Source organism: Typopeltis vanoorti, chromosome 21 (genome assembly GCF_054136105.1).
Source record: "Typopeltis vanoorti isolate ZY-2024b chromosome 21, IOZ_Tvanoo_1.0, whole genome shotgun sequence".
NCBI classification, from domain to species: Eukaryota; Metazoa; Arthropoda; class Arachnida; order Uropygi; family Thelyphonidae; genus Typopeltis; species Typopeltis vanoorti.
The window spans coordinates 104,065,027-104,077,635 of NC_143569.1; positions in this window are offsets into that span (position 1 = coordinate 104,065,027).

The window sequence follows — 12,609 nt, forward strand, 5'->3', positions numbered from 1 at the left end:
GTTTTTTGATTAAGATCTCTAAAAACGGCAGTTGTTTGTCTCTTTCATGTTCCAGAGTAAATTTAATAGAATGATGGAAGGAGTTGATCTTTATGAGAAAGTCATATATGTCATCTTTATTGTTGTTCCAAACGAAGAAGACATCATTCAAATATCTAAACCACATTTTAGGTTTGGGAAGAATTTGGGTTAGGATTTTGTTTTCGAGGTCTTCCATAGAGAGGTCGTCTCATAAAGTGGGCTCCCATCGCCAAGCCTTTTAATTGTTGGTAGATCTTATTTTTCCAAGAAACGTAGTTAGAATATAGGCAGTGAGCAAACAATAAGGTTATATCTTGTGGGAACAAGGTACTTAAGATCTCAATTACCTTCACTACAGGGATATTTGTAAAGAGAGAGAGAGAGAGAGAGGTGACATCTAGACTAGTTAGAAGGTCATTATCCGATATGTTAATTTTTTTTAGCTTTTCCACGAAATGTCCTGAGTTCTTGATGTAACTCTCAGAGTTGTGAATTTGTTGTTACAAGAGTTTCGAGAGATGTTTGGGCAATAAGCAAGTAGGAGAGTTGATTGCACAACGATGAGGCGTAAAGGAATACCATCTTTGTACACTTTTATAACGCCATAGAATCTCGGAGTTAAAGGATGCATGGATTTTAGTTCTTTAATCAGATCTGTTGGCCAGTTTGATAAATTGCGTAGCAATTCATTGGTATCATGGTGGTTTTTTAATGTCAGATCTTTCGTTAAAATACGGAAACGGATAATTCTGATAGTAGATAGTTAACTTTGTCTTCATAATCTTTTGAGTTCAATATTACATTACTGCTTCCTTTATATGCTTTATGTATTATGATGTCTTTGTTGTTTTTTAAATCACGAATAGTTCTATATAGTGAGAAGTTTTGTTTTGTGGAATACGGAGAGGAAAGTATTATGCAACTTTTTAGTCTTAGATCATTTGCTGTGTGAGGTGGTAATAATGAGATTCCTTTGTCTATACTACAGATGAAATCCATTTATAGAACGAATAGAAATCAAGGAATAATACTCCGAGAAATTTGGAAAACACTCATTATATCTTTAAAAATACAAGAAATGAATTTAAATACAAACTACACAAAGTACCTTAGCAACAGCTAGCTAATCTTGTACACGCGATATGTGTTTCACTCATGTTCGATACTATTTTATTTGTAATTATTCTTGTCAGTTTTACAGTTACTCATAATTGTGAGATTGTTTTAAGCCTATATGTCAGTGCCCTGAAGATGCCAACAGTTAATGTGTGGCGAAACTATTTGGTAGAGTTAACAAATTTTATCAATACTTGATCTGTAAACCAAATATTATTGTACTAATTCATATGATCAAGAAAATAAACCTTCATTATAAAGATAAGGATGTTCTGTTGCCTCTTTACAAGGCCTTCAAAACACCTCACTCGGACTGTTGTGCGCAGATCTTGTCTCCTGGTTTCCGTTGTGATTCTTATATATTGGAGAGAGTACAAAGAGGGTGTTAAAAATGATATCAGGATTGTGTAATACTGATTATGAAGTCATATTGAGAATTTGTAGACTTCAGACACTAGCAAACAGGAGAAAGAGAAGTGATATTCTTGAGACTTACAAACTTCTGAAAAGCTCATAAAGGATTTCAATTGATGGGATTTTTCAATTTATGGAGGGAGGGGAAACGACGAGAGGACAGAGGACATCCCTGGAAGCTGAAAATGAAGGCCGCCAAGACGGGTGTAAGGGACTAAATTTTTTCTCTCAGAGGGTGTTGCCTGATTGGAATGGATAGACATTCAATGTTGTGATTGCAAGCAGTGTGAATGAATTCAAGAAAAAGTATGATAGCTGGTTTGTGTGGAATGTGTCCTCCATCTATGAGTCTCTGACTACCTGGAGGTCTCTCTTAATAATAATAATAATAATAATAATAATAATAATAATAATAATAATAATAATAATTTTTTAGAAAAGTAAAATAATTTATTTATCATCATCTTACTGAGCACTTAAATATATACACATTTACATATTGCATATATATGTATATTTCTTTTTACAGTGAATTTCATACATATTTTCTGTTTTTGTATTCTAAAATACGTTAGTAATAGTTATTAAGGATGGTTATTCATAGTTTGCAATTGGATAAGGTTACATTTTGAACAGCATTTATAGTATAACAATAAGTTCTGTATATATCACATATTTTGCTTTTTAATAGTTTTAACCTTCAAAGTAATAAGTAATTTTGTTGTTGTTGTTGTTGTTATTGTTGTTCTTGATCTCAGTTGAGATGTAATGTCTCTGCTTGGATCATCGATGCTGGTTTTAAAGAGCTTATCTCAGGATGATACCGGTTAGATATATGTATTTTTTTATTTATTGATTTGATTGCTGTTTAGGAAGGAGGCTGATCTTTGGGAGGTCAAATGAATGATCTGTCGTGGTGGTTCACATTCATTTTTATTCTGGTCATTTTTTTGAACTAGTTAGACTTTTTTTTCCACTGTGCCAGCCTTTCCATGTCTTTGGAGCTTTTAATTTGTATAGATTTTGAAGTTTGTGACTTCCTCATGAATATCTTGGCCTCTCTGATCCACAAAAATTGGTAATTGTTTTTTTTTTTTTTTTTGCTTGGTACAACAGATTCTGGTTGAATGGTGTTAAATATTCGGATAGGTAGATGGCGTGTTGTGTTGCAATGCGCTCAAGTCCTTGGGAACTGTTTTTTTCTGCCTGCTGGCTTTTATCATATTGTATCTTGTGGACTTGCTTGTAAGTCGAACAATGACTGGTGCACGTCGTGGTAGGCCTTGGTTTTTGCTCTTCCTAGGAATCCGATTTATGGTCTGAATGTCGTTAAGCCGATTCTAGAGGAATGTTAATTGCATGGCCTAAATTTATTAGCATGTATTTCAGGTTTTCTGTACGTGCAATTTCGGGAAGACCGTTTATGATAAGATCTTCTTTATGTTGTTGCTGATTTAAATGTTGTATTGTATTTTAAGAGAATGAAGTTCTTGGCGGATGTTTTTCGGACGTTTATTTCATCAAATTGCGTGCATTTAGTGCGTTAATGGTGATTTGATGGCTTACCGTTTGAAACACTTCTATCACTGCTTGTGTAAATTATTGTGGTTTGACCAATCGTCATATTCATTCGAATATTTTGTTATTTGTTCGTTCTTGCACAAGATCTACTAAGCTGGCTTTTATGGTATGTACACCGTTTTCTATTAGTATATTTAAAGAGTTAAAATTATAGGACTCACCTCCATTTTTTGTCTGTTCAGCTCGTCGTCTGATTTTGCCTCAGGCATAATTGGCTGCTTCGTTGGTGGTTGCCTTAAATTGGTTTCTTTGTTCCTCTTGCAGATTACACACTTCCATTCCTTGCCAGGTTGTTTCTGAAAAGTGGGCACATTTTAAATGTAGAATCCTACTGCATTTCGTGCAGGTTATTTCATTTTCGTCGGACGATAAATCCTCCAGGCATTTGATACATTTCATGACTCTCCTTTCTTCCCTTGAGCAGTGTGGCGTGATTGTAAAGATGGAGACGTCCTTTGTTCTTCGCTCGTTGTTTATCGCGTTCCTCTCTGTTCACTTTTCTACACTTCGAAATTTGGTTTTTTCTTTGCTGATTTCGTGAATATTATATCATCACTGTCTTCAATGTCACTGGTAGAGTTGCTAGGGGACACTTTCAAATTAAAAAGAGGGGTTGGAATCACTTTAAAACTATAAAAAACGGTGCAGCGACATCACCGTGCGCCCCGTTTGTATGGCTACACAGCGCCCTCTCCTAATAATAATAATAATAATAATAATAATAATAATAATAATAATAATAATAATAATGGAGACTGCGTAGTTCAGTCGGTATAAACGAAGCCGTTTAGTTAGAAAGACCTGAATAATAGGAATCCCATTTACGACTCGCATAATTTTTATCAGTCCTGTTCAGCTAAAGGTAAGTTAGCAAGTACCAAGAAATACCAGAAAATAACCGACCGAACTCTTCATGGATAAACACAAAATGCTGTGTAAGAGTATGCTTAGACACTATCTACTCTTACTAAGAAACTATTTCAACCACCCATAACGTAATAACAGAGAAACGTATCGCATAACCAAACCAAAGACAACCCTCTACACAACCAGCCATTATAACAATCCGCATGGGGATGCTGTGGAGGAGCATGTTATACCCACATTACTCAACAACATGCCATATAAGGTTAAAAAAATGAACAGCTAAACAACATTAAAAGCAGAGCTATGGAAATTGTATGTCTGGAAAGGTATGAAAATACAGCACAATAAGAACCGCAACAGTCACGACAGAGTTCACATAAAACATATTAACTAAAGTAACAAGAGCTAATAAAAAGAAATTGAAAAATATATCCGTTAATCGTTAATCCCGCTCGATTCGGAAAATTTATCTAAACCTTCCAGATCAGTGCATTACTCCGCTCAGCATCCTGTTACTGTGCAGATTACCACCGACCTCATTTCAATAAATATATAATTTCCTTTCCTTACATGATATTATCTTGTTATGTGTGTATTCTCGTCTAAATTCTGCTTATTGGAGCAAAGTGGAAGAAATTCATATTCATTAATATATCTTTTCCATTCCTTACATTACGTATGATACACAAGCATATTCAAATATCCTTAATTATTCAAATATCGTTGTTAGACTTTTATAAATTTCATTTTCATGAAACAAAAAAGTATTTATTGCGTAAAACAAAATTAATTTAATACTAATATTACAATTATTAAATGTAGTGTAATAATATTATTAGATAAAATATGACTATTACTAACATAGAATAATAATGCAATAATCTTATTATATAATATATCACTATTTCACTGCATGATGTAATTATATTTCTATAATATATGAAAATACAGTGTAATAAAACATTACTAAATAAAATATTAATAAAAATGCTTGTAAATAATGAATTTACTTTGTGCTGTATGGATGTACAAAACAGAAGGAAATATTGCAATTGTAAACGTAAATGCTGTGTATAATCACACTTTCTCCGAGGTTTGAGAGTGGGCTCTGAATTACTTGAAACCCGCATTTTAAATCACATACCTTTGTCTTATCCGAAATATTCCCACATCTTTCTATCTCCACATCCCCCCCCCCTTCCTTTCAGTCATATTTCAGAAGTAATATATAAATTTTAATCACTATCCCTAATGCTGCTTCAAAAGACGACAAGTACTTCCTATAAAGGCATTTCCAAAAATATTCTTTTATTATATTCTTCATGTGTCTCTGTCTTTGTACATCAGTATCGCCCTAAAATTGAGGAAAAAGTCTAGGACATCTTACAACGGGTACTCCTAAGAAAAACAGGTCATATAGCTGTCAACATTAACAATGAAGCGTTTTCTTTTCTTTCACGAACAAGTGGTGAAACTCTTGGTAGATTTCATTACTATAGATTAGCGATGAAACAATCATAGAAGTATGTTCTAGGCTTCCACTTCAGGCTTCCAACCATGAGAGTTTCACTACGGAGAGAGAATATCATCTATCCTCTAACTGTCTTCATATTAATCTTTTAGACAACAAAATTAGTACAAGGGATGCGTTTATTGAAGGGAAGACTCCAATAAGTAATTGCTGTTCTTCGCAGCTATCAGTAGCCCTCTAGAAATAGGGTTTTGAGTCCTGTTGTGGCAAAAAGGCTTGTTCTTCTTATTCCCTGGTGTGGATTGTTTAAAACTAATTTCATACTTGATTGCTGAACTATGATCCTGCATTATCCTCACGCCACAGACAACACTAAAATAACGAATGGTTCACTGATCCATGAATGGTGCATACAAATAAACATAGAACCATTACATACTTATTATTGTTGAATTATTTCTGCTTTGCCATTGTAGGATCGGTCGCTAGGGTAATCTTCCATAGATTCCGTTGCATACCGCTCTTCCTCCCCCCCAACTCGTATTCGCTCAATAAACATGTATATTCCTCTAAATTCGAATGTTCATGAATATGTGTTTGTTTGGTTTTGGTGGAGAGTGCAACGCGCAGATGGTCTGCGTGATGTTCTGTTGCTTAGAAGTAATTCGAGAATTGCTGCTGCGACTTCTTCTGTGAAGGTGATTGGTTGGCTCATATAAAACAAAGTTGCTTACAGAGCTTCAGGGAATGGGACGAAGAGGAAGACTACGAACGAGTTGGATCGACGACGTAAAAGAACTTACCTACTTCATTTTACAGTTGTTGAAAGAAAAGATAAGAAGCCCAGAAGGATAGAGCCTTTATTCACAAGCTCACCAAGAGTTAAATACGACTGGATGGCACATAACGACAGTAATTCTATTCTTGCACCTTTTGGCAACTCGTAGTAAAGAAATAAGTTATGACTATTGTAACCTTAGTATTAACATCTATGGCTACCTACTCACTGATGAGACCTCAAAAAAAGGGTCGAAACGGGTCTGGGTATTGAACTTCTCTCATAATGTAAAACAGTAATACATTCCTAGGAGCTGTTGTTTTACGTTAATGGTAAATACTAAGAACGGTGATTAAAGCTTGCTCCATCTTTACACCGAGTCTCGCGGCATTGTACTTCCAGGTGTTGGATTACGCTTGGACTCGCCGAACTTTATAGTTTTCTGTATTCGGCATGAAACTCTTAGATTAGATGTTCTATCTTTGAGTTTCTTATTCGGCTAAGAAATAATGTGGTAATCAATATCCAATTAATTTTGAATAATGGCCAGCATAAAATCTCATGATGAACACACTTCAAATTAAACGATATAATTTTAGGGTTAAGAATGAAATAGGACAGTTATCAAGTATCATTAAATAACGATTCTTGACATCATAATGACTGGTTGCCCCACAACAAAAGATGAACTTGGAAGTTGGTAAATAATCGTTTCCATTTCTCCTCAGTCCGAGCTCAGATGGGTTTAACCGTTGTGGAGGGCCACACTTTTGCGAAAATTCAGACCATCATCATCATCATCATCATGAAAATCCTGCCATGTACCCTCAAGGGGTGTACAGGATATGAAAGTACTACATGAAAAAATTACATCATTACTAACTTCCTATCTACAATTTTCCTCCAAATCAGTCTGTTACTTGTCAATACTCCAACATTATTAGATCTTATATTTCTATCGTATAAGGCACTTTGTACCGTATCAATCCACCTATATCTTGGTCTTCCTCTGGGTCGTTTTCCTGCCAACCTGGCAGAGAACACTTGTTTTGCTAATCTTTCCTCTCCCATTCTATTTAAGTGACCATACCACCTTAGATTAGCTCTGCTAATGCATTCCCGGATGCTGACAATGTCAAGTTCTTTCCTAATATCCTCGTTTTTAATATGATATTGCCATTGATGCCATCTGTTCAAGCCTCTAATCTTTCTCAGGACTCTCATATCTGCGGTCTCTAGTCTTGGGTCAAGTGTTTTACTTCTGACCCAGCTCTCAGATCCATAAGTTAAAACTGGTTTGAACACTGTCTTGTATACAGCTAATTTAGTGTTCCGACTAATTTCTCTCTTATTCCATATGAATTTATTCAATTGACTTCCCACCATACCAGCTTTGCTGATTCTGTTGTCTATTTCTATATTTAATTTACCATCTTCAGTAAAAATTGTGCCTAAGTAGCTGAAATGTTTTACTTGTTCCACAGGTTCTCCATTCACAACACAGTTGACATTTTCAATGATCCTGCCTATTTTCATTGTCTTTGTCTTTTTATTGCTGACCTTCATACCATATCTATTACAACAGCTATTCAATTTAGTCAGAGAATCTTGCAGACTTGTAGCGGATTTATTTAGAAGTATAACATCATCCGCATAAAGCAAAGAGCTGACATTAACATCTCCAATTTTGATATCAGGTTTAATACCACTTTCCTTCATAATGTGATCCATATAGATAATGAATAACAGAGGGAATAATGTACATCCTTGTCTCACAGCAGATTTAACATTAAACCATCTTCCTGTACTTCCTTCATTTCTAACTGCTGACTTACAACTCAAATAAAGACTAATTTCAAAGAAATTACTCCATACTTCAAGGATATCTTTTTCTTCTGTTTTCATGTCACCTCTATCATCTCTAACTCCTTTTACAGCACTCTTTCCTCCATTCCTAAGCTTCTTCAACAACCTCCAGAATACTTTGCCACCTTCTTGATATTTATTTTCTATATTCTTGCCAAAGTCCTCCCATGACTTTTGTTTAGCTAGTTTTACACACTGTTTAGCTTTCTTACATTTGTCTCTGTATTCTGTAAGAGTAAAAGCTGACTTATTTGCCAGGAACTTTTGATATGCTTTCTTCTTTTCCTTCACTGCCTCTTTAACTTCCTGTGTCCACCAGGGAGTTCTGATTTTTTTATCCTTGCAGACAACCTCACCACATGCCTCTCTGGCAGAATCAATCAATGTTTTCTTCAGAGTTTGCCACTGAATCTCCAAGGTTTGATTCCTGTTCTCAAACTCTTTCATTTTCTTTTCAATAATCTTTCTGTATTTTTGTCTACAGTTAACATCTGAGAGCTGCTCAACTTTTATTTGCTTTAAAACTTTCTTACTTGTTATTCTTTTCAATATGAAATTCAATTTTATCCTGCTCAAGACGAAATAGTGATCACTTCCAATTTCAAATCCTCTGTACACTCTGGTGTCCTGCACCAGGGAGAAAACATCACTATCAACAATAACATAGCCAATGAGACTTTTCTTATTCCTAGCCTCTTCTCTCCATGTGAATTTGTGCAAATTTTTATGTTGGATCATGGTGTTAGTAATAACCAGTCCATGTCCTGAGCAGAAATCCAACAGATATTTGCCATTATTATTAGCTTTGCTCTTTTCTCCAAATTTTCCCAAAATATTTTTGTATGTCTCACAATCATTTCCTACTCTGCTATTTAGATCCCCAACAAGGACCAACTTTTCCTTTTTCATTGTGTCAGTTGCTTTTTCTAGAGCGTCAAAAAATTTCTCCACTTCTACCTTAGTAGAACTTTCTGTGGGACCATAGGCACAAATAAGTCTCATTGTTCAGTTCCCCATTCTCATATTCGCCCACATTACTCTACTTGAGACTGACTGCCATTCAAGAAGATTAGCCTCGTATTTTGTGTTGAATACTATGGCTACTCCTTCTTTTCCTTGATTGTCATTGCCTGAATATAACATTTTGTATTTATTGCTCAGAAAGATCTCACCAGTTTTGGTCTTTTTTGTTTCAGTCACCCCTATTATGTCGATCTGGTACTTATCTAATTCCTCAGCTAGCTCCATTTCTTTGCCATTCAGGCTTCTTACGTTGATAGTACCGATCTTTAACTCTGGTGATGTTGAGTTGGGGTTTGTTTTCAGATTTGTTCCAGTAGCTGACTTTTCGCTGTTCGCCCTGGTTCCCTGGCGAAAACAACGGGGGCCTTGTTTAACCAGGCGACGCCACAACCGGCATGAAATTTTGTTATGTTGTACCATCATTTTTTATTTTGGTTTAACCAATAAGAATACAATTTGGTCGGCTAAATCCCAAATTTCCAGCCCTTCCATGACCTCATATAACATTATCCTACTGTAGGAAGCTACAAATGAAGAGATGACAGCATTCCCTTTCCTATTTTCTGGCTTGGTGCCTGCAGTAGGAGAGTAGACCACCATCATTTATGAAGAAATACAATTTTGCCACTATTTACAAACCTATCAACCAAATTTACAACTTGTTTCCTTCTCCTAAGGAAAATTCTCACCTATGATGTTGCCTGGCATTTATGAGATTCCATGCTCATGCAAATCGTCTTACTTTGGACAGACAGATAGGTCTGTTCAGAAACGCATCTCCAAACTTCAAGACCACATTCATCATTTTAAACCGCAGAAATCTGATTTCTTTAAAAAAAAGGATTTTAAAATCCAAGCCATAGGTTCCATTGAGAAAAGTCTACAATTTTACATAGATCTTTATATAAACATGAACGTTTATATAAAGAAAGTTATAAAGCCCTATTACACAATATAAACCGCAACGACATTCTTACTATTACTAAAGTATGGGAAATTGTCATACAAATTTGTGTAAAATAATAATTATTGTTTTTTTTTTATATTTTAACATGTTACGCACGTTAAATGAGATTTTATTGTAATCATGCGACCTAACTCTATGCTATTCCTATTATTGTTTAAACTATTATACTGATGATGTCCGAAGATACTTGGGATGAAATATTTACAATTAAATAATTTTCCCTTTAGTTAATAAGTGTGTTTCTTTTAATTATATCCATCATTTGCTCTTCCGAAACTAGCCTGGCATCTTGGATAATTTTACTGTTATCTAAAAATAGTTCTACGTGGTCTTCATAAGAGAAAATCACCTGAGTCTGAATTCTCAACATTCTCATAAGAAGCCTTCCACATAGGGAACTCAAGCAAACCTTATGAAGTGAACTTTTTCCAGAATTTTTACTAATGTGTTTACTATTTAACATAACATCTTCCCTTAGCAAAAACACATTCAAATAAGACTGTCGGTTTTTTTCCTTCAGGCCATCCATATGATTCCTGTTTCAGCTTCAGAAATGAATCAATGTAGTGAGCAAAGAAGCTTTCTTCACCTTCCAACTTTTGAGAAAAATGCCACACCTCATTAAATTCAATAACTTTATAACTGCGAGCATGTGCTAAATCTGATTCTGAAGTGCACCAGAAACCTGTAAAAAATAGGTCCGCGTGAGAGCACAATGGGGCCATTTTGAAAGCATACATTCCTCACTGGGGGAAGATTAATTTTTCATTCACTGTAATGGGCAAAACCAGTAAAAAGAGTTCGGCAGTTGCTTCCACTTTTGTGTGGCAAACACCAAAGTATACCCCAGGAGAATAGTTGAAATTATTGAAAATAACTTCGGGATGTCCCTTAGAAAATACCGGGTATTTCCTCACCCATGGATGAAGGCTGTTGAAGTCCAAATACCAAAGAACTTCCCCTTCTGACTGAGTTTTGTGATACATTTTCTAGCAGTCAGTTCGACCACTATCCAGAGCACTATGAGGAAAAATGGGATCTGGAATTTTAAGAGCAGCAATAAAGTTTCTCATGGCTGTGTTTTCTGAAATTTCTGTATTAAATTGACATTCCCAAATTGAGATCACTTTGAATTATTTTCTATGAAAATAGTTCTAGTGATCCTTCGTTTGTGCAAAAAGGGAAAGCATCTCTGTGTTTCTGTATGGGTGGAATGTACTTAGTCTGTAACATTTTTGGCAACGATGATGGAAGCAGCCCTAGAATTCATTTAAAAAGCTTCCACATTTCTCAATAACAAAATAAGGTCCATTGCAGACTCCACCCCCCACAGAACATGCATGTTTATGGTTATGTTGTTCTTGCCATTTGAGCCAAGCCAAAACCTTTCAAGTTTGCATGCTTGCCCCTTTGTAACCCCAAGCATGAAGTATGGCCAAAGTGTTAGGGTTTAAAAAGTTCTGTTGAAATGCTCTCAAACAAACTGCTGCAATTGTTATGTCATGAAGAAATGGATTGATCTGGGTGAGTTGCATGAAGAGTGTGTGAAAAGTGTTGCTGCTGTAATGCAAAACATGCACATAATCCTTTGTATAAGCCAAAAGTTCCATTTTCTGACAGTGTTCATTGTCTAGCTGATTTTCGTACCAAATCACTAAATCTGTTCGAGTTTCTTTATTCATAAATTCCACCTGGAAATATGATTTTCCAGGGATGACTCAACTATAATCTAGAGAATCGGATGTGTGAAACGCAGGAGGAAAGAAACCCTTATGAACTTCTGGGAGATAGAACATGCCTGGAAGTTTCCTTAGAGAGACACTAATGTACAAAATGCTGTAAAGAAATATGATGTTTAATGGGTCATAATAGATAGTAAGTATTTTTAATCAATCAAACACTACACAGGGTTGGAAATTTTTGAAAAAATATATTCCAAAATAAAACACCCATCAAAATAATGAAAATTGTTTATAATCACATGGACATTTTCGTATTGCGGATTGAGAGTCAGAAGGATCCTACCATCTCAATCAAGTTTCATGATATTTTTTTCAGAAAACAACTCATCTAGAAACTGACCCACACAGTTTTCACCCCAGAGCTTGCATTCGTGACTACCAAAATCAGCTATATATAATACTATAACATGACGATGATATTAAAATAGTTTCTGTGTCAAAATAGATCACAGAGACCTGCATATTTTAGACCACAGATTTTTGCACAAAACACACCTTCCTTGGGTTTTCTAATTTGCAGTGCTGGTAGCAATTTTCAGGTGGACAGATGTGACTAATATCTGTAATGAAAGTACCAAACACTGTCCACAATGACGAATTTTTGGACAAATATTATTTTGCATGAGCAAATTAAGAAATTCATTGCCGTAGAAAAATCTATTGCATGAATCACAAAAAACTGTAATACATTTATACATCTCTGCATTTACATTTGGATAGTGTCTTTGAATGTTTTCAAGCAACTGGGGTAATAATAGGAACT